Source organism: Camelus ferus, chromosome 14 (assembly GCF_009834535.1).
Source record: "Camelus ferus isolate YT-003-E chromosome 14, BCGSAC_Cfer_1.0, whole genome shotgun sequence".
Classification (NCBI taxonomy): domain Eukaryota; kingdom Metazoa; phylum Chordata; class Mammalia; order Artiodactyla; family Camelidae; genus Camelus; species Camelus ferus.
This window is the reverse complement of record NC_045709.1, coordinates 18013481-18040337: the sequence shown is the minus strand read 5'-3', so window position 1 is coordinate 18040337 and position 26857 is coordinate 18013481. Positions and strand designations below refer to the sequence as shown.

Here is a 26857-nt window from a genome sequence, read left to right as displayed (position 1 = left end):
CACGTGTTAAGTGGGATCTGAAACTTACGATTTTTTTTTCTTTTTTTTTTTTTAAAGAGTGACAAGAATTGTACAGGACTAGGGAAAGTTCTGAAAGATGCTGTCAATTTTACTTTAAAATGAGATTGTGATGTTTCTGTATGTTATCTTTTCTGATGAAATTTTAAGGGATTTTGGGGGGGAAAGTCTAGTTTCAGTTGCCATCATGTTTACCAACTGTTCCAGGCATAGATGAGGGCTAGCTGGAGTCATGGTCCAAGGTTTAGTCAAAGCCAGAGTTCTGGTTCAAGGCAGAGGCGTCGATCAGACTGAGATCCCAGTCACAGAACCGCCTCAACAGTATCTAAGTTGCTCTCGAATCTTAGTGACCTGGAATTTAGTTTTTGAGTATTATGATTGAGTATTGAATATTATAGATTTATATATTCAATGTGTTTCAACAATCCCAGTCATTCTTTTTAATGCTCAAAGTGTCCCAAATTTGACCAGTGGGGCCCTTAAATCGGCTGTTGTTATTCTGACATTACCTAGTATCTGGGTACTCCTGTGCTTTCTAGAACAAGGCTCACCTTCTTCATTTCCCATCCCAGGCCTAGAATCAGTCAAGTCTGGTTTAGTAGTGTGTGAGTAGAATGGTATTTTGAAACCAAAATCTTGACATTGATGGGAAGCCAAACGTGACAAGGCATCACCAACGACGTATGCTTGTCACAATGTTACGCTTGAATCTGGCCAAGGCGTCAGAACTTTCTTCTGGTTGACTGGAAACGCAGGGAATAGAAGACCAAATTAAATAACGTATTGATGAAACCAGGAGACAAATCCAGAGTATGGGGACTTCTACCAGACACTCAGCTTGGTTTCTTTAATAAATCAATGGCATAAATGATGTGGGGAGGTCTGTTGTACATCTGAAGAGACTTAAAAGATGTAACAAAAATAATGTGGGGTCATTACCTAAATTCTTTTTTAAAAAGGTATAAAATCACTCTAGGAATTGTTAGGGAAATTTTAATATAGATTCAATGTTAGATGATACTAGGTAATTAATCTTTTGAGGTGTGACAATGGTATTATGGTTGCTTAGCTAAATATTTTTGGTGACATAGGCTACAATGAAGTGTTTAAGGGTAAATGCAATGATGTCTTCAGTTTATTTAAAATTATTTAACAAAAATAAAAACCAAGGTAAAACACTATATAACAATATAAATATATATGTATATATGAAGAAGATGTGCAAACTCTTCAACAATTGTTGAAGAACTGTTAAATCTAGGTGATGGGTATTTACTGCACTACTCCTTTTCCTTTTCTGTATGTTTCCTTTTATTATAAAAAAAAGTTTAAAAAAGGGACTTTGGGACACAGGAAGCTTTATGCTCCTGAGAACTTTATGCCAGCGTTTCTTCCTGTCTTTCCTGCCCAGGAGATGGTACCACCACCCTCCCAGTTTCCAAGTCAGAAGTCTGAGAGTCTTCCTCGACTCCTCTTCCTTCTTCAGCTTTTTCATTCAACAAGTACCACATTTTTCCAATTACGTCTTCTAAATATATCATGGATCCGCCCCAATCTGTGGCCACGATCTCCGGAGACCCTGGCAGCCACCTTCAGACTGACCTCCCTCCTCCGGGAACATCTTCTTCACATCCATTCAGCCCCAGAGTAATCTTTCCAAAGTGCAGTTCTGATCGCACTGCCTCTCCGTGACTCCCCATTGCTTAGAGGATAAAGTCCAAGCCCCTAGCATGGTGTGCAATGCTGTGTGACCTGCACCACCCATCCCTGCTCCAGCAACGTGGAGCTGTACTCGTACTGTCTCCTCTGTGATGCCCTTCATGTCCTCTTCCCCTGGCTGCCTCCTCATGGGCGTCCTAAAATTCCCAAATGCAGGAGTCCTCCTTCCCCAGGCCAGTTCCTCAGTCACACTGCCATCTTACTGGGCTGCAAGTCCCCCATAATAGCACACGCACATTGCTGTTACTGCATTTGCTCATACTTGTGCGAGGCAGTGGGATGCAGTGATTGGAGTCAAAGTGCCTGAGTTTGAATCCAGCTCTGTTCCTCACTCCCCACTGGTGCTGGGCAAGTAACTGAACCTTTCCATGCCTGTCGTTCTCATCTATGGAGTCAGGATCATAGTAATAGAACCTAACTTACAAAGTGCTGAGGGTGAAGCGAGTCTAAACACGTCAAGTTTAGAATAGCGCCTGGTACATTGTAAGCACTCAATAAGTGTTAGCTATTAAGATTATCTGAACTGTGTTCCTATTTCCTTTCTCACTCAATGGTGAGCTCCTTGAAATGAGGGACAGTATTTACGGATATTACCATGAGCCAGGCACTATGTTAAGTGTCAGCATTTCATTTAATCCTCAAATTGAGTTAACTGCCAATTCTCGCCTCCCTCCTCCTCTGTCTCCCATTTCCTCTCTTCCCCCTCCTCTTGTGCCTCCTTTTCTCTTCCTTCCTTCCACATATATTTTAGTGCCAAGAGTGTGCTATTGTCTCTATTTTACAGATGAGGAAATTGAGGTACAGAGCAGATAAACAGTTTCACCCTATGCACACAGACAGTTCAGTGGGACCCCTGGGTTGGTGTTACCAGCACCTAGCTCTGAAGCTGGTGCATCACTGTACTGAATATTTTTCTATGCATCCATAAATTGCAGTATCTTGACTTGCCATTTAGTGCTAAATGTTTATGGAATGAATGAATGAATGAATGAATGAGAGGAAGCTAAGTTAACATGAGGGAAGGATGGACACATGGGTGGGGAAGGGTATGATGAACTCAGGTTTGGACGTAGGCATAACATGCTCTAAACATCCAGGTGATGTAGCCCATCCAGCAGATACCTGGGGAGTCCCGGTTCAACATCAAGCCATGGGTGTATTCAAGAGGGGAACCCTGAGAACACATGTGCCAGTTCTTCTAAAGTCAGCCTTGTATTTTGCTGAGAATTCACATTAAACAGAATAATCTGGGCTGAAATCTTCACTGAGGTGAATAATCCCTTGTGGTGAATAATCAGCATTTTGGGGGGCTCCTCTCTTACCCTCCATAATTCCTCAACGATTACTCAGTTTCCAGGATTATGTCTAAAAACTCCCTCATAATTTAGGTCTCCTTAGCAAAGATTTAAAATAAGTAGTTGCCAGGAGTTCTCTTATCACTCCCACAGTGGAGCATCTTTACTGCTTTCTCCGGATTTTCCAGCTTGAAATCCATTCTCCTGGATAGTGCTGGCTGGCGGGAGACCAGCTGCCATTTGGCGGTAGGCAGAGGCCACGGCCACTACATCTGAGACGCTCTTCTTGACTGTCCTCTCTGAATCGGTCCCCCCGTCTCCATCACTGTCATGTTACCCCACGTTACAGTCTTAACAGCATTTATTTTCTTTGAAATTCTCTTAAGCCATAAAAACACTGTGTGTTTCCAGTCTCTGCCTGTCAGAATGTAAGCTCCACGAGGGCGGAGTCTGGTATATCCTGCTCGCTACTGGTGTGCGGGTTGTAGGTACCCAGTAACAACTACTGAACAAATGAAATGGGGATGCACGTGGCATGGAGAAAAGAAGACACAGAAAGGGGGTGAAAACAAACAGGGAAGAGCCCTGACGTGGCGCCAGCAAGCTGCGCTGACTGCCAGCAAAGCAAAGCACCTTCCGCGGTGCTTTAGGTTCTACTTTAATTGAAAATAAAATAATATTGTTCTATGGTTTTCTATGCTAGTCTGTCTCCACTGCTGGCATTTGGGCTGTGAGAGCCTGGCAGTGCGTGCTAACCTTCCTGGTCATGTCATGTCATTCATTCATTTGTTCCTTCCTTGCATTCACTCATATAAGATGACTGAGTGTGACTCTGGCCTAGGGGTTCTGGGAGCCAGCGGTCCGCACAAAGGAAGCGGGACCAGGTGTTGCAAGACTTTTGACTTTGTAATTTTGCTTGCAGCCAAGCCTCCAGCATCAAAGAAGCATTTGCCTTCTCCTGCTGTCCCAGGAGGCTTTAGTGAGCAGCTGTTAGTGACAGGAGAGCAGTCTGCTCCCTGCAGCCCAACCACGATTCCCAAGGAGACCTTCATCAATCCCTTTGAGTGGATTAGGTTTTTTAACACTTATTTAACCACTCTCAGAAAACATCTCACTGATCAGTTCAGCCTGATTTTTTTTTAAATGAGGCTAGAAGTTTATATCCCTTTGCCTTTTAAGTGGAGTAATTTATGTGTTTCAAACTTGAAGTAGGTAACAGTCCAAATTCAATAATGACAACATACTTTCCATTTGTCATGTTTGTTGCTAACAAACATTTTACTTCAAAGTTATTTTTGTTTAATATTTATTATTTTTTGGTATAAAAGACTTGCCATGCTCAAAATATGTGGAAGACAGGAAATAACTTACTTCTTTTAAGAGAGCAACTGATAGTATAAAACAATACTCTCACTTATTAACCAGATTCAAGAATATCTGAGGGGAGGGTATAGCCCAAGTGGCAGAGCGCATGCTTAGCATACACGAGGTCCTGGGTTCAGTCCCCAGTACCCACTCAAAAAATAAATGGAATAAATAAACCTAATTACCTCTTCCCCCACAAAAAACCCTTAAAAATAAAAGAATATCTGGTGCTTACTTTAAAGATGATAGTCACACACATTACTTAGAATTCTATGCCTGAAGTGTCTACGAAGATAAAGCATGCAGTTTATGAAGTTCTTCTTACACATCCACCATCACCTCCACTCCTCCATGTGGCCCCCTACACTCCCACCTCCCCCGAGGCCTCCTCTTCCTCATGACCTCTCCGCCTCTCCCAATGCACCTCTTTTCCTTCCCACCGCCCCCTCTACCTCCTCCATCACTATCAAGCACTCCCAGCCCCCAAGCATGCTGCATTTCCTGCCACATGGCATTTCCTCAGGTGGGGAATCAGTGTCACTCAGCCTTCCTCCCTGTCAGGGATGCTCCCTACTGACTCTGTTAATGGTGGGTGTAACCATCCAGCCAGCGCCACCACATGTTCCAGCGATCCATCTGAGGAGCACCCAGACGGGCCAGTGTAATCGTTGTCTTAACTGGCAAAGCTCAGGCTGAGAAATTCTTTCCACATCATTTGTTTTTACCTTTGCTCTATTCCAGAGGACTGTACTGTCCCATCTAATTGTCTCAATATCTGAAAATGGTATTCATTTCACACACACAAAAAGAGAACCACTGATTTCTTCCATGTGTTTCACCTATTTGGATTTAAATAAGTTTTTTCGCAATTGTTTTTCCAAACAGGATTCTAGGACTTTTGAGAGCTAATTCTTTACCTTTGATTCCATGTGGTTTTAGCATGAGAGGAATGTCAGAAATGAGTGACTCTGGTAAGCCAAAGGTGTAACAGGTGGCTGGAATACTCTGTTGCATTTTATAATTTTTATCAAATTGAGAATTTTGTTTTCCATTTTGTAATATCTGCAAGGGTTAAAGCTTTGTTCTTATAAACAACAGAAGTTTGAAACATCACCTTTTAAAAAAGTCTTTAATATTTTCTAATATGAGATCAGAGTATGGGCATGCCATTTCTTTTAAAAAATCACTTAGCTCGAGCTCAGAATTTTCCTTATCATTTCTTTCAGCTGAAGTCATCCTTTCTTCCACCTCACACAACAGGTTTATTTGGGAGACTAAGCAAGTGTGCACTCCACCCTTCAGGGGACAGTCCCCTTAGCTGCTCTGCCAAGGGCTTGCTCGTTTCAGTGGACCTCTAGGTGTCCAGCATAACCCTGACGGTTCATCACCCAGCTCTGCCATCTCTTGGTCCTTTTTGGGGGGTTATTTTTCATGAAAAAGGGGTATGGTATAGGTGGCTCAGGGAAGGGAGTTCCATTATCAAATAAGGCTATTTTTCAGACTACCACAAATATCCTCACATCCTTCTGCCAATGAACACAGCTGGAATTCAAGGTGAATTGAGCTTTCTGAGTATTATTCTTTTTCTGGGTACTGCCCCTGAAGCAGCGTAAGATGGGGCTTGAGTCTGAGTCAAAAACTGGAAAATTCCAAAGTAAGGACTGAATGATCATTAGCTTTCCATAATGAGGCTATGCGGAGGGCTTATCAAGTGATGCCATAAACGTCTCAAAATGAAGGCCAGTGAGCATGTGGTGACCAGCAAGAGCAAATCAGGACTCAAGTTTCCCACCAGGAGAATGAAAAGTCATTTTAATTTAAAGTCCAGCCATCCAAAAGCTAATCCCTTCTAAAGGTGCAGGTAAACAACTTTTTAAGAAATGGTCAGTGCCATGACACCCCAAAGAGATGGCTTCTTCGTCCTCCCCGACAGCAGGCTCTTGCCCGACCGTGACCCTGGTAAAGCAAGTCAGAGCCTTCCAAAGATCATTTAGAACAAAACTTCATTCTATTTTCCCACTGACTAAAGTCCTTCCCACCATTCCTCATAGCCCCCTGGATAAAGTCCAACCTCCTTCTCTGGACAGGCCCCGCCATTCACCATCTGCCCCTTCACTGCTCTGACTCCAATACATCACATGACCTAGAACTTGGGTTCTTCTGATGCATCACACTGACTTCCTTCCATCTCTGCCTACTCCCTCTGGAATGGCATTCCCTGCCTCCCCACTCTACCATCTTACTCATTTTTCACTACTCCATTTTGATGTCCTTCAGGGAACCGCTCTTAACTTCCAGAGCTGGGTAACACACTTTGCCACGACACTGGAGCATTTACCACAGCATCAATTTGTCTATTCTCTTGTCTACTTTGCAAGGCTACAACTCTCATGGGGGCAAGGACTGTGTTTTAACTCACTATATACCAGTATCTGGCACAAAAATATTTGTTGAATGGATAAACCATTAGATGCTATGGTTTATCCATAGAAAAGGCATGCTAGGTTCAGTGACTCTGGAGGGTCCCTTAAGAATAAAAAAGGAGAGGCTGAATAGTTGGGCTATGGCACAAAGCACGTATGAGTGTGGCTGATAAAGATTTCCCATCCCAGTGTGGCAAACTGCAGCACAATCAGGAAAATAAGATTGACTAGTCCCCATGTGCGGACTGAAGAAAGAGCTGGTGGACCAATGTGCATCCCAGAATGCACTGGAGACCCACTGAAAACTATGCTCAGGGGGCAACGTGACCAGGAATGGCACGCAGCTGCACCTACAGCATGGGGGCCTTTAGTTCCAGCATCTGAGTGGGGCTGAAGGAGCCCAGCAGGGAGGACAGAGGTCTTGGAGACCTCTCCAAAGACATAACCTCGGAGGGGATCCTCCTGGAGGAGAGTTTAACTCATTTTGTTTCCATCTGTAACTGAAAAACAAAGTGATTGCGTATAACTTCAAGTGGCCCACATAGAGGGATAATAAGGGGCCAGAAATTTATACAGGTCTAGAAACCAAAATCAGATTAATACTGAGTTCTATCCAATTCCAAGGAGATGAATGACCATGGGAAATGTACGAAAACAATTCAAAGCACAGATCTATCCTGTCTGGGGGCACTATAAGTAAAGGGCACTCCACAGTCCTGGCATAATTCCCAGGATATTTAGAAGGTCCATATGTTGGCCATATTTCTCTAAAGTGTTTTAGAGACTTGGAGATTCCAGCATCTGTAGTTCAGGGGACGCACCGAAAGGTGCAAGTCTCCCAGAAGAGGGGGGCTGGGGTCTGAAAAGATAGGAGCTGCCCCCCCACACAGCTCCTGCCATTCTATCAGGCTGTCACTGTCAGGCTAATTTATTTGTTCTTAGCTAAAGCAGGGCAGCAGTGGGAGAAAAACAAAAACCAAACCCCATCTTGGTTGATGGTTCAGTAAGGCCCTGTACAGGAACCCCAGGCTCGTCTAGAATCATGCAACCATAGAGGGGAGAAGAAATGCTCCCACATCACATAACTCAGAGCCTTCTACTCCAAAGTGGCCGGCTCCCCAGGCTCTGGAAATCAGACCCAACCACCCACTCACTCGTTAAACTCTTCACTCATGCCCTGAAATCTCTCTCTCGCTTCTCTTTCCAACCCTCTGGCTGCTCATCACCAGAGCTCATTCTGGATTCTTCTTACTCTGCCCAGTGTCCATCCTCCCGACATACCTGCCCATGCTGAGATGCTTCTTTCACTCTATGCTTGGCCCCTGGGCAAGCTCACCCATAGCATGACTTCAGCTACCATCTGTATGTTGATGACTCCCAAATATTTGTTCCTTTGTAGATCTCTGTTCTGGATTCTGGGCTAAGAAGAACCTCTCTGCTGAATGTTCCTCAAGCATCTCAAATTCAGCATCTCTCTTGTTTCCTCTCACCACCCAAACTGCCGTTCCTTCAGCCCCTGCCTTTCCCGGAAAAACGAGTGATGACACACACTCTCGGGCAGTCCACTGTCCACAGTTACCCTGACTCCTTCACCTTCCTGAGCCCTCTCCTCAGTCTAGCACCAAACAGCAAGTTCTCTTGCTTTTACCTCCTAAATCTCTCTGAAATCCATCCCTTCTTCTCAATCTTTTTACTCCTGAGCTAGTGAAAGTCAGCTTCTTCTCTGGTTTCTTACCTCCCTTATCACCCTTTCTGCTCTATCTCTATTGTTACCTCTGTGAATTTTCTCATGTGAAATCAAGAAGTGGTTTTCTAGCTTAAGTGCAGTGTTTCCCGGCTGTAAGACCCTCTTGCAGGACCACATCTTCTGCATACGGACTCGCATGACTAACTGCCTACTGCTTTCCCTTTTCTCCCCCTAGAACACTCCTGCCAGACTTTTTCTTGTACTTCCCTTGGCATGAATAGCATGTCTGTATCAGACCACCATGAGCTTGAATGTGAGCAAATGAGACGTTTTTTGAATACTGAACTCAGCTTGGCTCTTGAGAACAGATAACTCAATTGTTCCTATTTTGGCATGTTCAATCTAATCAGGGATTTTTTTCAGCTACACTCAAATGTTATTTTTTTCAATCACTGTCACGTTCAAGGCTTATCAAGATGGGATAACTGTTCTGTCTCCCAGCATTTCCTTCCTCTCTACATTCACCTGCCTTTCTTTTTGAAGGTGACATTAAGTGCCTAGGGGGAAGAAGGCTAGTGTACTTTCTGGCACTGGGAAAGGGGTGAGTTGTCCCCAGTGGGCATGGCTGTCTGTCCTGCAGTGTCTGCTGAGTGTGGCTCCATGGCCTGGGCATCAGGCATCTGTTGCTGGGCTCTATCCGGTTATGGCCAAAGTCCTCACCACTGTTCCAGTACCTTCCTATTCCTGACTTTAGATCCCCCCATGTCACTTTTCCTCTCAGAATTCCAAAACCTCCTAGAAGGCCCAGGAACGTTAGACGCCTTTCTCCCCATCCCGTGGCAGCAGTGGCTGGGGAGCGTGGCGTCCCTCAGCCTGCCCTGCTCTGTGGCTGCCTGCTTCTCCCACCGCTGTGAGCAGTGCCCCACCAGATGTGGGATAAGCCCTCAGAACAATCAACCCTCAACACATTTTACTTATTTTCTATGAGTTTAAAAACCTTTCATTTGAAGAGATGACTTTAGCAGTGATAATGCAGGACCAATGGTTTCCACACTGTTCTGAATACTTTAAGGATCCCTGTGAATCTAAATGGCCATATACCTCAGAAATGGGTTTCTCCCACTTCTTGACTCAGGGTCTTGGCTAAGTTCCAGGGGCTTTACAAAAGGGTCTGAAAAGTCAATCAGTCTCTGTGTTATCTGACTGGACAGCGTCCACTGTGATGTTCACTGTTGCACTGGGCCCACAGTTGTTGGACCACACAGGTCCAGGGACATCCCTGGGTCCCATCTTCTGGTCCCCTTTCAGTTCCATTGATATACCATGTCTCAGACCCAGAGGAGCCGGCTTTGGATTTTCAGCCAGTCCAGGCTGCATGGAAGTGTTTGGAGGCCACGTAAGGCAGCATCTTTATAGATGCTCCCTTTATCCCTTTATCTATTTTTTGGAGCCTGGCGACTTCCCAGGGATTTCCCTGGGAGACTGCGCACAAGTTCCCTCCTCGTATGGTCTCCATAGACCCCCCAGGGCTTGACCCAGACAGTGGTCTCTCTTCCAGAGAGACCCACAGACACTGGCCCTTGTATCCCTCCCTCTCCTCCATACTGGAGACAGGAGTCAGAGGAGAGTAGAGAGTCTTGCTTTTATCCAGCTTTTATCCAGCAGGCTTTCTCTCAAATTTTTTGAAGCCAAAGGCTTTTCCAGTCCCATACAGGTCTAGGCTTTTCAAACTCAAAAGGCAGACAGGCACTCTGACCCCCTTAGCCCTCTGTGGTCACTTCTTTTCGCCGAGTGCCTCGGGCCATACCCTGCCTCACTGCTGAGGCGGCCGTCAGACCACCAGAGGTGAGGGGAGGGCTAGCACTCGGACTGGAAGCCTGGGTGGGCCCCTGTTGTCCGGGGCCCTGGTCCTTCACTGCTTCTGGAGGTTCACACTATGAGAAGTGCGCTTGAAAAGCTTATGTAAAGTCCTCTCCAGGGAGGGACGCATTTTCTACTCTTGACCCTCAATGTTCTGTTACACGGTTGAGACAGGACTACGTAGTTTTCTAGCGTCCACAGAAACCATTTCAGGATTCAATAAAAAAAAAAAGCTGTGTTTGTTTCTCATCTCTGTCTCTTCCTTTTCTATTTTTTTATTGAAAAGCCTCTGAGGTATGGATCTGCCTGAAAGGGAACGCAGGGAACATCAAGGAAAAGGAGGTCAGGTGGCATCCAGACCAGATGGAAACCAGCTGGATGGATGTCTGCTCTGTTCACCCAGGAAAGATGACTATGGAAATCATCTGCTTCTACGAGGAGAAGAAAAGAGAAGTACTTGTAACATCCCATGGCTCAGGGATGTTGAGGACTAGTTCTCTCAACAAGTCCCTGCTCATAGATTTAAAAACATGGATGAAGATGCTACAAACCATTGAAAGCAATCAGGGGACAGATTAGAGAGGAGACCTTTCAGAGGAGCAGGCTGAGATCTCTGGAAAGGAGGCTGTTCTTCCGCAACGGCACCACACACCTCCTCCTCCTGCTCCTATTCGCCCACTATGAGCTAACACCTACTGATCACTTACTCCATGCCAGACATTTCCCAAGAGCCTCCCATGAATTAGCCCATTTAATCTTCACAACAACTCTATGAAGTAGGTATTACCATCATCACCGTCATTTACTCAGATGAGGAAATGAGACATCGAGATGTAATTTGCCCGGGACGGCACAACAGGTGGCAGGGCTGGGACCTGAACCCAGGCAAGCCTATGGTTCCCGATCTGAACTCTCGGACGCCACCGCCCAAGCCTTTTCTTTGTTTGCAGCACTGCAGTCTACAAAGAGCTTGCCCCGCCACTTATGCCTGAGAGGCAGCGGTCAGCTCAGACTTGAGGAATCAGCTCTTCAAGCTTTTGCACCAAAACGCTCCTAAGGGCAGAGGAGAATGAATTTATATCACCCCACTGTCCCTGGTACCAACCACTCTCTCCCAAATCTCACTCTTGGCCAGCCCAAAGCTCCCCTAAAGCACTGATTTTGTTCTGAAATCTCATGTCTTGTCTTAAAATTCAGGCACTCTGGTAACTTATGACATGTTATATCCATGTTTGTTTTGCACACCCCACACTGACTAACAGCAGTAACAGGTTCAGGTGGACAGACTGGGCACAAGCCTATTAATCAAGGTCTGTGGCTCTGAAGGATGAGTCGTCGGAGCAGAAAGCAGAGAAAGGAGCTCCATCCCCTAGTGATGGACGGAGGGCTGAGCTTCCAGGGCCCCAGGGAGGCTCGAAGCAGCAGACACGCAGAGCCTGGACACTGTCCCCCCCCTCCCCAAGCCCAGCTGGCAGAGCGGGAGCGCGTGCCGGGCCCTCCCTGCACAGGGAGCCGCACCATTGCTCAGCACCGTGCCAGTCACAGCACGGGAGGTCTGCACAGCACACGTGGGCGTGAGCGGTCTCCGGACTGACCACCCTCAGCCTCCCCAGGCCAGCACTGCCTGGAATCTTTCCTGTTCTTAGAGCTGTGAACCTGAACAAGGCTCAGACAACCCAGGGTCTCTTAGCATCAGGCTATAAGAACAATTCTCCAATTCAACAATATTTAATTGACTACTTCAGGTAAATGTCCACATTTTATCTAGCCGTTTGTGTGCCCCACCCCGTCAACCTTCTGCCACTTATATCCAGACCTAAGCACCCTGCTTCTTTGGGAAGCATGTGGCTGGCATTATAGTACCAGCATTACGAGCATACGGGTTTTGGGAACCAGATGGGACACTGTGAAGTAGCAACTTCCACAGGCCTGTGGAAGTGGCCCAGGCACCAGGTTCTTGGCAGTTACTCATGTCCCCCAAGTCCTGGACCTCAACCCCCGCACAGCTGTCCTGCCCCAGTCTGTGTGGCAGAGCCAGCAACTGGAGAAATGGCTCAACAGTCCTCAGTCCCCACGTGCTGAGCTATCTGTCCAGGTTGGGAGGAGCTATGTTCGCCAGCTGTGGCTCTCCAGGGCCACCAGAACCCAGGGACCACCCAAGTCACTGCTCCTTAGGGGCAGAGGGACTACTGTTTGGGGCCTTGAGGGGTTGACTGGTGCATCACTTAGAGCCAGAGGCCAAACCAGGGACCACAGAGGGGGTCAATCGCATACCCAAATTTTGATACACCCTTGAACAAAAACAGAAACCACCTAAAGTGCTTTAAACTCTTCCAGCCATAATATACTTAAGGCATTTTTCTTTGTACGACCCAGCAGAAACATTACTTATATCGAATCAAAACACACACTTATAAGCAATGAAAATCATCACAATTACACATATCTTGCAGCAAACCTTTAAAGTATGCTGTCAAGACCACATCTTTGGATTACCATCTCATAAAATGACCTTTCTCTGAACTCATCTCCAGGGAGAGCATGACAGTGTGGTTTTGTTTGAACGGCTGTGCCATCAGCAAGCTGGCCTTGGAGAGCATGTGCCCATGTTGCTGCAGGATGGCAGGCTCTGGGGAGACCAAACCTGCCCTGCCTCTCAAAGGGTGTGGGTTGATTTGGGGCAGATTCCTTCACTTTAGCTAAGGCAATTTCTTCATCTGTAGAATGGGCACAATAATATCTCACCTGAATGGGACCGTTGCATGATACAAGTTTAGTACAAGGACACAGCCAGCACTCAATAGCTTTCATTCATATTTTTACTGCCCAAAGTCCTACAGTTACTAAGATGCAGGGAAAGGGCTTGCTCTTATGCTCTTGTGTTCTGTTATTATTTTTAGCATTTTTTTACATTGTAATATAAAACAACATACATAAAAGTGCATAAATCCATGCAGTTTAACAAATATTTGTAAAACCAATACTTGTGTAACCACTGCCGAGGTCAAGAAAAGGATGCTAACATCCTAGGAGCATCTTGTAGGCCCCCTCCCCCCCCTGCCAGGAGCCCTTCCCCCCAGCGGTAGCCTCTCCTTCCCACAGCTCCCAAGCACAACTGCTGTGGCTCTTCGAGAAAAGCTCCTCAGGCGGTGAGCCGCCCTCCCTGCAGCACAACATCCTGAGCCTTGGAGGATTCCTGAGGACTTAGAGGTGAGCCTACCTGCCCTCCCATCCCCACGTCCCACACAGGTGGCGGATGAGTCGGCCCCCTACGGGCAGCAGCTCCTATTCAGGACAAAGGGACAGCTGCCTGCACAGAGTGACGAGCTCACCTAGAAGTCACAGTCCAATTCTTTTGCATGTCTACGTCTTCTGCCCATCTTTCCTAATCAGAGACCAAGTTCTGTTGGTTCTTTTTTCTCCTAACATCTCCAGGCTCTTTCCCGCGGCCCTAGCACCATACTTGCAGAGAGGCAATGGTAACTTGTTTCTTCACAGACTGCCTAAGTTTTAGACCTTATGTCCAGTAAGGATTTTATTTTCTACCAAATCTTAATGCTGTTGTTTGCTCGTGGCCCTCAGTGTATTAATTTCTGACTTTGGTTTAATCTTGTTTTTAACTTTGTTCTCAAGAACAAAGTTACCTCAGGATAAGCTTGTCCATTTTGCAGAGCTTCCCCTTCATTCTCCAGTGCAGCTTTCACGGAGCGCCTCTGCCAGCATGGGGGCAGCAAGAGGCACAGGCCCAGTCCCCACCTTTGGAAGTAGGGTTTTGTGCGTGGGACAGGGGAGTGGGTGACCTACCAAGGTCACCCCGGCCCCTGGCCAGCGCACAGCCCCCAGCAATGACTCAACTACAGGACTTTCTGGGCTATTGGAAACCAGGATCCTGGGTAACAACCTGTGGCTGGATAATAACCTTGGTTATACAAATCTTGATTTGGGGAATTTTTAAAGAAGTAATCCTGAGAACTCAGTATCGCAAATCCCTCATTCATGACCCCAACTGGCAGTATTTCTGTAAAAGCACTGTGCTACAGAGAACGTCAGCTTTCTGGGCACAACCATGCAACCTCCGTGGGGTCAGCCCCTGGAAGAGATGCCACCATTACACAAAGCACTCGGAGGCTTCAGGAAAGCCCACTCTTTGGAGAGTCTGGTCACCCAGGGAGTCTGAGAGTCAGTGTTTGAACATTTGCTCCTCCACATCCTGGGCACACCTGATAATCACTCATGTAGGTCGCAATAAATAAGGGCCTTTTCAAGGAACAAGGCCTCGAAGAACAGCAAATGCTTAGTGAAAGCTTACTGAATTAAAGTTGAGTTACATAAGGCTACACTTTCTTGGCATTAAAACTGAATATTGAAGAATTTTTTAAGCTATTTTGGCAATAACCAATAATGAGCAAAAATTTTGAATTCCTACTGTGTATGACCCTGAATATTAATAGTTGAAAGCAAAAGCTTAGCAGTAGAGAGAGGTAATGTGTCCAGATGCAAAACTATTTTCCTATGAAATGACAAAAAGTACTAAGATACTTTTTCTAAAACAATCTATGGGAACTGTGAAATCTATTAAAAATTGGTCAGGTAAATTGTATTTCATTTTCCCCTAGATTAATCTTCCTGTTAATTTAGCAAATGAAAAAATTAAATTATCTTTCTGGTGAAATAAGTATCTTAATGTTACTGTATAATCTTTCACATAGTTTAGACCACGCCAAATCAAACACAGACAGATGGAGCAATCACATCTCATCTCATTAGTGTATAATTAAAAGGCATCAAGAGCAATGGCTAGAACTCTCCACATATTAGAGCTACTTCTAACTAGAAACAGAATTTAGTTCATAGTATTTCAAACCATCAAACTGACTTGGTGGAGTAGGGATGGTAATCAACACAAAAATATGACAGCATTTAGAACTGCAAGTAACACGTTGGCCTATAAAATCACTACAGAATTTGTAGTGTGTAATAGTTAAGAGTTAAACAATCTTTGTATCACCCAGTGCAGTCATTGTTACATATGTTTGTGCAAACATGTGCATATGAAGTCAAGTCTAAACGAGTCATAGGGTAAGAGCAGGAGTGAGAGGGAATAAAATGCTGAAGACCTGGAAACGAGGGCACGGGATGAAGGGATTTCTGACACAGCTGGAAAGTAGAGATGTGTGGTGATAGTAGGGGTGAGAGGTAGGGAAGACAGAAAACTGAAGAGATAAGCCAGGGCGGTCCAGCAGGGTCTGGAAGCCAAGATAAGGAATTTGGACTTCATCCTGAGAGCAATGGAGGACCTCTGTGACTTCATCCTTAGAGTAATGGGACACCTTTGGGGGATCTGAAGTAGCGAAGTGACGTGATGATCTGCATTTGACAGAGATACTTTGGCCTGCATTGCAGAGAAGAGATCAGAGGGCAAGGGACAGGGGATTTGGGAGAGCAGTTAGGAGAGAACTACAGGTAAAAATGATAATATGTATACTATCCTTCAATGTCCACATTTCTGAAGTTACACACTAATAAGATGAAAAAATCAGATGGAAATTGTAAGTTGAAAGTCTTCTTGATCATTTAAATTTCATCCAGTGGAACCTCACTGCAGGATTAAAAACCCTTTGTCTTAGACAATTTCTGCAATGCTGCCCAGTATCTGTACAGAACAGAACAGATTTAGGATGTGATTATCATGTGCATGACTACCTCTCAAGGCATTTTTGAATCAAATGGGTTTTAATTACATTAAGGATAACAGAACTGATGTCTTTTGATATTTCTAAGAAATAAGTAACAGCTCAAGAACCAGGAATCTTCACAATCCCCAGATCTTGATGGGTGGTTGAATGTATGGCTTATTTTTGCTTTGGAAAAATTTGTATTTTTCAGTAGAATGAACTTATCCTAACTAGGCAGTTCTTTTTTTTTTTTTTTTTCCTATCTTGAAATATTGAAGAACACCAGGAAAGAATAAGAGTAAAGGTCACCCCAGCACAGTCTTAATGATTTTGTAGAATTTTTTAGCTTGGGATTGAAGGTTTTCTTTAGTTAAGAAAAGTACAGTATTCATTTCAAGTTTATTTTTCTTTCAAACTTAAGGGCATACAGTATGTTCTGATGTACACTATTACTTATGTTATGTAAATATTTATGAAAATATGCTCTAGCAATAGCTGGTAAGGATGATTTAAAATGCTATCACTAGCTTCCTTAATACTTTAAAAATCATTCTGCTTTCAATTTTTCGATTACCTATAATAAATCTTTCTCATTTCTTATTCCTGAGGGAAATCACTGGAAAGGAAACTCAGCTGGATTTCTTTTGAGAAGGTAGATAAACTAAGACTTCTAAGACATAATTTGTCACTTAAAAGACATCCAGAAAAATAAAAGCTATACTGAGGATCTACTTAGTCAACTTTCTCAAAAACTCCATTTTAAACTCTGAATAATACTATTTGCCTACTTAACATAAGATTAACTAGATGGAGTCTAACTAGAGAGATTCACTGTTGGCATAGCTTCAGGCAACTCATTGTTTTTTTCCTTTTGTGATGTCTTGGCCTAACCTCAATGTGCCAGACTCATGCGTCCTGAAAGCCATGTCCAGAAGATTTCTGCTCTCCTTCATTAATGTCTGGAAGAGGCCTCAGTTACATCCTGCCTATGAGTTGCACATGCAACAGGACCAACAGTGCTGATCCACCAACTTGAACACTGAAGGCAGGGAGGACATGCAAGGGTGGAAGAAAAGTGCCTGGTCGAGAGAAATGCGGCAGGTTTAGAAAGAAAACTTAAGGTTGGAACATTTTCAAAGAGGTTGGTTTGTATGCTTTCTTTTCCTGTATTTTAATCCAGCGGTTATTAAACAGCTGCATGTGTACTGTGTAAGGCAACATGGAGACTATAAACAAAGTGTGAGAACCATCTCTATTGCCCTAAAAGTTTTAACAGTTGGGAAGACAAGACACATACAAAAGTTAAATAATAAGGCTGTGTGCAAAAATGAGAATTTGTGAAGTAGACTTCCGGAGTATGGAGTGGGGAGGACAGGTACCTTTGAAAGAGGAAAGAGGCAACGGTGAAGAAATCACGGTAGAGGCGTGTTTTAGAGGCAGAGGACAGGGAAGCAACAGCACCATTAGCAGAAATAGAGGTATGAGAGTATTCAGCATGTTCAAGGCTCTCCGAAGAAGCCAGAGTGCTGGAGTGATAGCAAGTGACAGGAGACGACACTGGAAAAGAAAGGCTTGGACCGGGTTGTGAAGAACTGTGAATTTCCTGCCAAGGAGCTTGATTTAATGTACTGGCAATGGGGCATCATCTAAGGTTTTAAGCGGGAGAGTGCGACTCACCTCATCACATATACGTTTTTTAATTAAAAATGATTTTTGAGTTAAAAATGAAATTAAAAGAGAAAAAATGATGACAAAATGAGGCTGCTCTTACATTGGACTTTAATGTCTTTTTTACAGCTCAGAAGCTTTCTATTCAATGCTGTTCAACATGCTGGTCTAAGAAAAGGGAAGGAGTCGTGCCCTGTGTTGGGTAAGTCAAGGAATCTCAGGATTCTTTCCGTGGTCCTGAGGTTCCTAGGAGCAAGCAGTTTACTGAGCTCCAGAAATCAGGGGGCTGAGGAAAATGTCAACATCAAGAGCTTTCACAGGCCACACAGATGTGGCAGGTGCCATAAGACAGCAGCCTGAGCATCTCAGCACCTCCTGCTGGTCACTCCTGTCCCTGCCTCTGGACCTCCAAGACCCCAGAGTTCCCAGGGATTACCCTCTCCGGCTTTTCCCCCATCCTCCCTGAAATCTGGATAAAGAACCAAGGTTAGAAAGTCAGTGACCTGCTCGAATTCACTCCATCAGGCAGAATAAGAACCAGAAGCTGCGTGCTTTCCTTAACATCATAGGGCCTTTGCCAAAGATGTCAACCTTCCATCCCGGGGGCTGTACAGTTCCAGAAACCTGAATTTCCAAACTCCGGACCTGTCTGTATGAACCTATGATGTCTGTTTTTCCCTCTTAACTTCAACTGACTTTCGGAGTTCACATCTTGACTACACTTTCCAGCTTCTTCTTCCTGTGAAGCCAGACTTCTGTTATCTGGGTCCCCTCTGAAGGTACAAGGAGGGGAAGAGTCTTGACCAGGTAGGTAACCAGGTTACCTAGAGGTTAGGTTATCAGGGTACTGCGTGGCAAGATAAGAAACAACGAAGCAAAAAGTCCAGAGGTGGGCAGTTAAGTCTGAGGACGTGCTCTGTGGAGGTTTGCGTTAATTATAGGCACAAAATTGGCAAAATCCGTTCACCATCAGCTACTATGGCAAGGGGGTGGGATGAGAGGCTAGACAGGCTCACAGCCTTTGGCTGCATAAGGAATGGATTGGTGTCCATGCTTTGGACTAGTGGGGAACACTTTTCAGCTCCAATTTTAAGCAGGAACTAGAATTTATGCTAAAATTTTTAAACTGGATCCCCATTTTTTGCCCAATAGGGATCCTTCTGAGCTGATATTCAGCTGCTGAACTGGATTTTAATCACTGTAGCACCTGGGTCCCAAAGAGAATGCAATTTCAAAGAGAGCACAGAAACAGGCAGCGCAGACTTGGGCGGGAGAGAGAGGGCAGCCCACTGTGGCCACAGCAAACCTCAGAACCTAGTGAAGGGATACAGAGGCTGCTGTGAAATAAACGGGAAGCACACCAGACACAGAGGCTGTTGCAGCTGCCTAAGCCAAGCCCAGGTCTCAGAAATCAGGGCACAAAGCAAGAAGGGGGCAGCCGGTGAAGATGTGATCTATGGGACAAGGACAGAGGAGACACGAGGAAGAGGACACAGCCTGGGCACCCTGGCTAAGGGTTATCATCCATCCCTTAGTGGGAAAGAGTTCCAGGTTCACACCAGCACCCCTTACAGATCTTTCAGCTTAAAGCCTGCTTCATTTGCCACCAAGGGCATCTGCTCCTCACTCATAGAGACCCTGCCATTCTCCCTGCTCTGCCCTCCCACTTCTTTTCCCAGCAAAAATCCTATTTTTCCCCTCTTCACGATCCTTCTTCCAAAGTGTTCCACAGGATTTTAAAGTGTTTTCATTAAAATCACTTTTAATTATCCCTACTTCTAGGAAGATAAGTTCACTTTTCTTCCAAAAGTACCTAGAAGGCAGCATGGTGACTTACATCAGAAAAGCCCACGTGCTTTATAATCCTTCTGCCCCCACCCACCCTTCCACCCTCTGGTCTCATCTCACACGGGCCACTCCCACACTGCTGCCCACCTCCTCTGGGTTGCCACTCCATTCATACTGGAGCAAGGGACAATTTGTTCCTCTAGATCACAGCCCTCCCCCTTTCTGGAGCACGTTCCTCCCCTGGCGAAGGAGACAGGATGGGCCTAGGCAGGTAGAGACGCTGGCTCAGGGATGCACAGGGCATTGTACATTCTGGCAGACGTGCCTTGCCCTGTTCCGTCTTTATTCACAGGGATTTTCTCTCAGGACTCCTATATTTTTTCCCTTCAATCTGATTTCCTTTGGGGACACTCAGCCCAGCAGAAGTATCTGAATATATATTGGTTTCAAACGTCCCTACAGAGCTCCTGCTCCATCAAGTGCATCGAGAGATACAGTTGCACATTGCTCTCTGTGGCAGTTAACAACTTTCCCAATGTTCTCTGGCAGTTAAGAGGTGAGTCTTCCTTGTACTCTGCAGCTGAGTCAGAGGTCATGAGTTCTAAGGTTCCTCAGCTCTGGTCTTGGATGAAAATGCCCTTTTACATGCATACAACAAACTATGTATAATTTTCATTTCTAAGTATGTGTTCAGTCATTCAGTATATCATTTTGCTATCTTCACATAAAATCCCAAGTTAAAGAATTCTAGGTATTTGTCTCTGCCCACACTTGGATTGGGCAGACCTCAAAACAAGGTTCCCAGAGTTCACAAGCCCAAGGGGGCAGCACTCTTGTGCTACCAAGGCCCATTTCTGCAGGGGGTGAGACGCCGACACAGGCTGGTGGGAGAGGTCATGGAGAGGCTGGGCAGGGAAGGGGAACCTAGGGAAGGACCATGCAGGAGTCAAAATTCTCGTGTACCTGGGTACGCGCAAGAAGAGGATGTGATTACATTTTATGAGGGACATTGATCTGTAGTTTTCTTTTGGCATCATTTTTTAGTTTTGGTATGAAGTTAATACCACCATCATAAAATAAGTTGGAGAGTATTCCCTTATCTTCTATTTTCTGGAAAAATGTGCAGAATTGGTGTTAATTCTTCAAGTGTTTGGCTGAATTCTCCCATGAAATCATCAGGGACTGGAGAAATTGTTTCTTTTTTCAGTTTTTAATATTACGAATTAAATTACTTTACTAGTTATAAGGCTATTCAAATTATCCATTTCATACTGGGTGAGACTTGATAGCTTGAGCTTTTTTGTATGTATGTATGTATAATATATACATTTTATTAGATTCAGGTACACAACATAATGATTTGATATTTGTATATACTTGTATATATTGTGGAATCACCATATGTCTAGCTAGTTAACATCTGTCACTATACCAAGCCGCATATTTTTTTTTCTGCACTGCATAGTTTTATCTTTTTGCAGTATGGAATTCAAGATTTTAAGGCTTCTGGTGTTAGTTTGTCAGGATTAGAATCCTTGTTCCACCAAGTATTAGCAAGATAACCTCTCAAAACCTTGGGGTTTTTTTGTCTAGAGATAGTATCTTCCTCATTGGATTGTGTAAATGTAATGGATGATATTTGTAAAGTGCTTTAAAAATAATGCCAAACCCACCAGGAGGCTGGTCAATAGTTAGCAATGTAAAAAGTGGTGGCTGCCCGTTCTTGCCTCGGACAATAGGGTTTATATTCTGACAGGAGAGGAATGAGCCCCGAGGCCAGGGCCCAGGCTACCTGCTGGATCAGTCTGGGGAAGAGATGAGGAAAGGGGAGAGAGATCTAGCAGCTGGATGGAGATGCCAGTTTCTGGGGCAACTGTCCACAGAAATCTTGCTAGAGAGATTGAGTCACAAATTAAGGGTAGGGTGGGATAAAGCTAAAGAACTAGGTGAACGGGACACTACCCATCACTAAACAGAGACAGCCCAGAAGATAAAGAGAGGTGAGTGGGTGGGGAAAGAAAACCAGTATGAGGCAGTGGAGGTGCAATGAGATGTGGATATGGATAAGAACTCATCGCAATTCACCTCATGAGCCCCAGCTTAGTGGAGGAGGAATTGCCTTCCTCTCGTGTGGGATTTGGTATTGTTGCTACTAGACTGGAGGCAGGTGGTTAAAACGAAGGACCTAGTTGGATGCCAGCAGCTGCCTGTCAAGATATTAGGGGACAGCCTTAGTTTAAAATCTGCCCTCTCTTCTGCAGAGTAGCTTGGCGATGCTTTGTAGATTGTATCTGCCAAATTTTGTTATTGAAAACAAAAATGTTTTTAATATACACTTGAGATGATGAGCAAAATTAAGGTGAAGAGATTTCAAATCTCCTTCTAGCTAGTCAGGAAGGGTTTCAGGGAGAAAAGAATTTAGTAAAGAAAAGGGAGATAGATTGGTTTGTGAAAAAGAGAACTCTGTTCCAGGTGTAATGAAAGGTCTCAGAGAGGACTGTGGACAAGAACTGAAGGAAGGGATACAGATATAGCCAGAGGGTAATAAGTAGCCCAAAGTTTGTAAAACTGGGATTAGGAACAGCCAAGGAAATACAGGAAGGGGCTGGCAAGCCAAAGGGGACATTATGGACTGAAATATTAGGGCTGGATCTGTGAGGCGAAAGTAGAGGCGATTCTGGGCTAGTACATGTGAGATGCTTAATAATCAGTGCTTTTCTTAATCACATGAACAAACGGAGGCAGAAAGGTTGGCTTCCCAAGAGGGGCCCCCAGGAGTCTGGTTGAGACATGAGCCTCGGGGTGCAGCCCAAGAGTCTCTCTGACTTGTCTGGGAGGGACGGAGCTCACCGTTCGGAGACACGTGCTCTACAGAATGTGGATTTGTAGAAGGCCAAAGAGAAAGCCTCTCCTATATATTTTCCCTTAACTTTGCATTCTACAATATTTGAAGCATACAAACCAATATACATGAGTTATGAAGAAAAATGCACAAATGAATGATGGTACAGTGGTAACGAGAAAATGACCAATACACCATTTAAGTTGTTTGGGCTCTTCCAGATTCCATTCCATTCACGCCTCTGGGCTGGGGCACTGGCTCTGTTCTTCTCAACACGAGGTTTCCTTCGCTAAGTCAAAGCAGCTGTCTAGCTGTTCTGTGTCCCAGCCATTGGCACAGGAGAAAGGGAATCTGGAATCTTTTAAAAAATGGCTTGGAAGCTGCATGAATCACTTCTCACATCCAGTTGCCAGAACTTAGTCATTTAGCCACGCCTATCTGCAGAGACTCAGGAATTTACTCTGTAACTGGGTGGCCATATGTTCAGCTAAAACTTGGGGATGTTCTACTAGTAAAGGAAGGATAGGTGTGAACACTGGGCGACAGTTCACAGCCACTGACATAAGTATTCACATGTTCAGCTTTACAACACAATGACATATCGATTTTCAGAATGGTTAAATTGATTTACACCCTCCAGCAGGAGATAAAATTTCCATTAATACACATTCTCAATGATAGCTGTTGATTCAAATGTCTTACATTTTTATTTATTTTTAAACTTATTTAACAGGTGTAAAATATTTCATTATGATCTTAAGTTGCAATTCCCTGATTACTGATGTTGATTACTAATGAAGTCTGTTGATTATTATTTTTTTCTTCAGTGAAATAAATTCCTGTTCAAATCTTTTGCCTATTCCTCCCCACGCCCACTCCCACTGGGTTATCTTTTTTATTCATTTGTAGGTTTTTAGATTTTTGTATAAAATCCTGAATACTGATCATTTGTCAATTATATGTTGTAAATATCTTCTTGCTTTTATGGCTTCTCCTTTCATGTTATGATGCTTTTTGTTAATATAAGTTCTTAATTTTAACATCATAATTTTGGATATTTTAGTTAAAGATTTATTGTCTTGTTTAAGATGAATCTCCCTACTTGAAGGCTGTAAAAATGCTCTTTCATTCTCTTCTAAAAGTTTTAAAGTTCTACTTTACATAGTTAAAGTTTTTAAAATACTTAGAATCAATTTTATGTAAGGCATGAGACGGGGATAAGGTTTGGCCTGTCTTTCCTGCAGGTGTGTAACACTCTATCACTTAAGTTTCTACGTAGGTGTGAGTCATTTTATGGGCTCTCTTTAGTTCCACTGACAATATGTCTATTCTTACATCTAGTTAAACAATGTTTTAATTACCATAGACATAGTAAGTTCTGAGATCTGGTAAGTCAAATCCTCCCATCATCTTCTGATCTACTTTTTTTTTGTCCTTTTCTTTTCTACATATATTTTCGAGCAAATTATCAAATTTCTCTAACGAAGTGCCATTTAGCATTTTGGCAAGCATTGCAAATAATGTATACGTAAATGGGTGAAAACTGTTACCTTTACAACGTCTACAAGTTTACAACTTTTACAACAGTACTGATATCTTCACAACATTGAATCTGTCTTTCCATTAAGTATGGTATATCTTTTCATTTATTTAAATAATCTTTAATGTTTTTTAATAACATTTAAAAATACTCTCTGAGAAGGTCTTGCACATCGTCTGTAAAATTTATTCACAGGTACTCCTTTTTTTGTTTTTGTTATTGTTATTAGTTTGGTTTTTATTCTAAAACTACAATTTCTAACTTGTGTTATAGAAATTGTGTATAGAAATGAAACTGACTTTTGAATATTAACCTTACATTTAAACTTGGTTACCTCTATAATTTATAATTATATTGATAATTATATAGATTGTTTTGGGTTTTCTATGTACACAGCCTGATGTGAATAATGACAGTTTTATTTTCTCCTTTCTAATCCTTCTATTCTTTATTTCTTTTTCTTGATTTACTGCTCTGTCCAGGACCGCTGGAACCATTTGGAATGGACGTGGCAGACAGGCACCATTCTCTTGTTCTTGATTTTAAAGGGAATGCTTCTAATGTTTCACCATTATGATGTTAGGTGTAGGTTCTGAGTAGGTCATCTTACTCATATTAACAGATTTCCCTTCTGTTTCTTACCATGACTTTGCCAAGTGTTTCTTCTTCCTTTTAATCTTGAATAAGTGTGGAATTTTATCAAATGTTCTTTGTGTCCCTATTGAAGTGTCTGTACTTTTTTCTCCCATGTTAATGTGATTAATTACATTCAGATATTTTCTAATGGTAATCACTCCTGCATCTCTAGAATAATCACAATTTAGTCAGAATGTAGTTTCTGTTCTTTATATTACTGGATCTAGTATGCTTTTACCATGTCTAGGATTTTTTTCATGTAGATAAATGAGAACTATTGTCCCATAATTTTCCTTTATCATACGGTCCTTGTCTGATTTTAGTGTCACAGTTGTGTGGGCCTCAGAGTCAAGCTGGGGAATGTCCTCCTATTTTTCTGTTCTCTAGAAAAGTTTATACCATATGAAATTGCTGTTCTTGTATATAATAATGAAAATTCTGGAATTTTGAGAAAAAATGTTTTAGTCAACCCATGTGTACCATTAACATTAATAAATTTCTTCTACTAACATACTAAATATTATGTTCAGTTTTTAAAAATTGAGTGGTTTTAGACAGCATAAGTTTTCTTAGCCCTCCAATTTACTACTTCTTTACTGAAAGAGGTTTTATTTTTTGGCACTGCAAATGAGGAACATGATGGCAGCCCCCTGGGGAAAGTTCCAGTGAGCACGACATGTGCAAACAACGGTGCTGGCGGTGGTTTCACCTGGGTGTAACGGGCCGCAGTACAGTCACTGGAATCTTCTCTAGTTGCAGCGATGTACCTATGCATACGTGTGTGCTTCAGCAACATCCAGACCCTGCCCAGACAGCTTTCGATTGTTGCATTTCTATTTTCTTTGTCACAGGCTTTGATCCTCTACAAAATGGGTCTGCTTTTGATCACCCATCAATTATTGTGCCTATTTGTTTAATTTTTTTTCACCTTCTCTACTGTAGCCAAGTGTTGACATACTGTGTCACTGGACATGCCTTAAGTTTGCAAAAAATGTTTGAATTACTATTTGTGGGTTAGTTTTTAATTCACTGATTTTTATTTAAAACAAAGTTGGATCTTTCTTGAGATTTAATTTTGAAAATAAGATTCCCAGATTGAAATTTTTGAACTATCTTTTGAACAATCCTTTAGTAACAAAACTTTTCCACAGACCAAATGATGCTTCTATCTGCTTCAGGTGTATGATGTTTCAGTTTAAATATAAAAAAGATCTGCATTTACTTCAAAGATATTGTTTACTTCTGTGGCAAAATGAAAACAATAAAAATAAACTCAAGAACCAAGCAAACTTTAAAAGCACTATACTGTTGTAAATTCTCAATAGCAAAAATAGAATTGTACTTATATCAAATTTACAATTCATAGTCAATTTCAACTGACCACGTGTTGACATTTCATGTGGTACACTCTAATATATGCCTGGAATAATCCATTTCTTTAAAGTGTGGTAGAACTTGCCCATAAAACTATATACATTACACATACATACATACACAATGAGTTCATGTAAAAACTGGTGAAAACTGAATAAGACCTATAATCTAGTTAATTGTATTGTGGCAGTGTCAATTTACTGGGTTTGATGCTGCACTAGTTATAAAAGGTGTCACCATTGGGGAAAGATGAGTGAAGGGTTCCTAGAATTCTGTTCTCTTTTCTATTTCTTGTAAATTTAAAACTATTTCAAAAAATAAAGTTAACAAGAAAACACATGGGCCTGTTGTACTTTTATGTATTATTATTATTGTTATTACTACTACTACCATTATTATTATTATTATTTTCATCAAAGTATGCAGCATTTATGCTGAGTCCAACTCACTGTTGCTCATGTTAATTAAGAACAGGGTCTTTAAAAGGCCTGCGTCAAAGAAGCAGTTTTCACATTTATTTTTCTTAAACTTTGCACTACAGAATTTGATCTCTGTGAGAATAATAATAGGTATTTTAAAAGAAAATCTCGTCTTGGATTGAAAGAATCAATATTGTTATAATGGCCATACTAACAATATACAGATTCAATGTAATCCCTATCAAATTACAGTAACATTTTTCACAGAGCTGGAACAAAAAATGTGAAAATTTGTGTGGAAACACAAAAGACTCCAAATAGCCACACAGACTTGAAAAAGGAGAACAGAGCTGGGGGAATCACGCTCCCTGACTTTAGACTATACTACAAAGCTACAGCAATCAAAACAGTATGGTACTGGCACAAAAACAGATACATCAATGGAACAGGATAAAGTCCAGAAATAAACCCACACACTTATGCTCAATTAATCTATAACAAAGGAGGGAAGAGTATACAATGGAGAAAAGACAGTCTCTTCAACAAGT

The 26857-nt window shown here is 42.9% G+C and overlaps 1 long non-coding RNA gene across 2 annotated transcripts in view; it reads left to right on the top strand.

The window, feature by feature from the left end:
• Window positions 1-26204, top strand: part of LOC116668577 — a 46853-nt gene extending 20649 nt beyond the window's left edge. The window contains exons 3-6 of one of the 2 annotated variants that reach the window (XR_004325736.1): window positions 10654-13577; window positions 17840-17912; window positions 19961-20054; window positions 24363-26204. This is a non-coding gene — a long non-coding RNA (uncharacterized LOC116668577). The remainder of the gene's footprint in view (window positions 1-10653; window positions 13578-17839; window positions 17913-19960; window positions 20055-24362) is intronic. The other variant, XR_004325737.1, reaches the window with a different exon arrangement.
• Window positions 26205-26857: the final 653 nt, after the last annotated feature.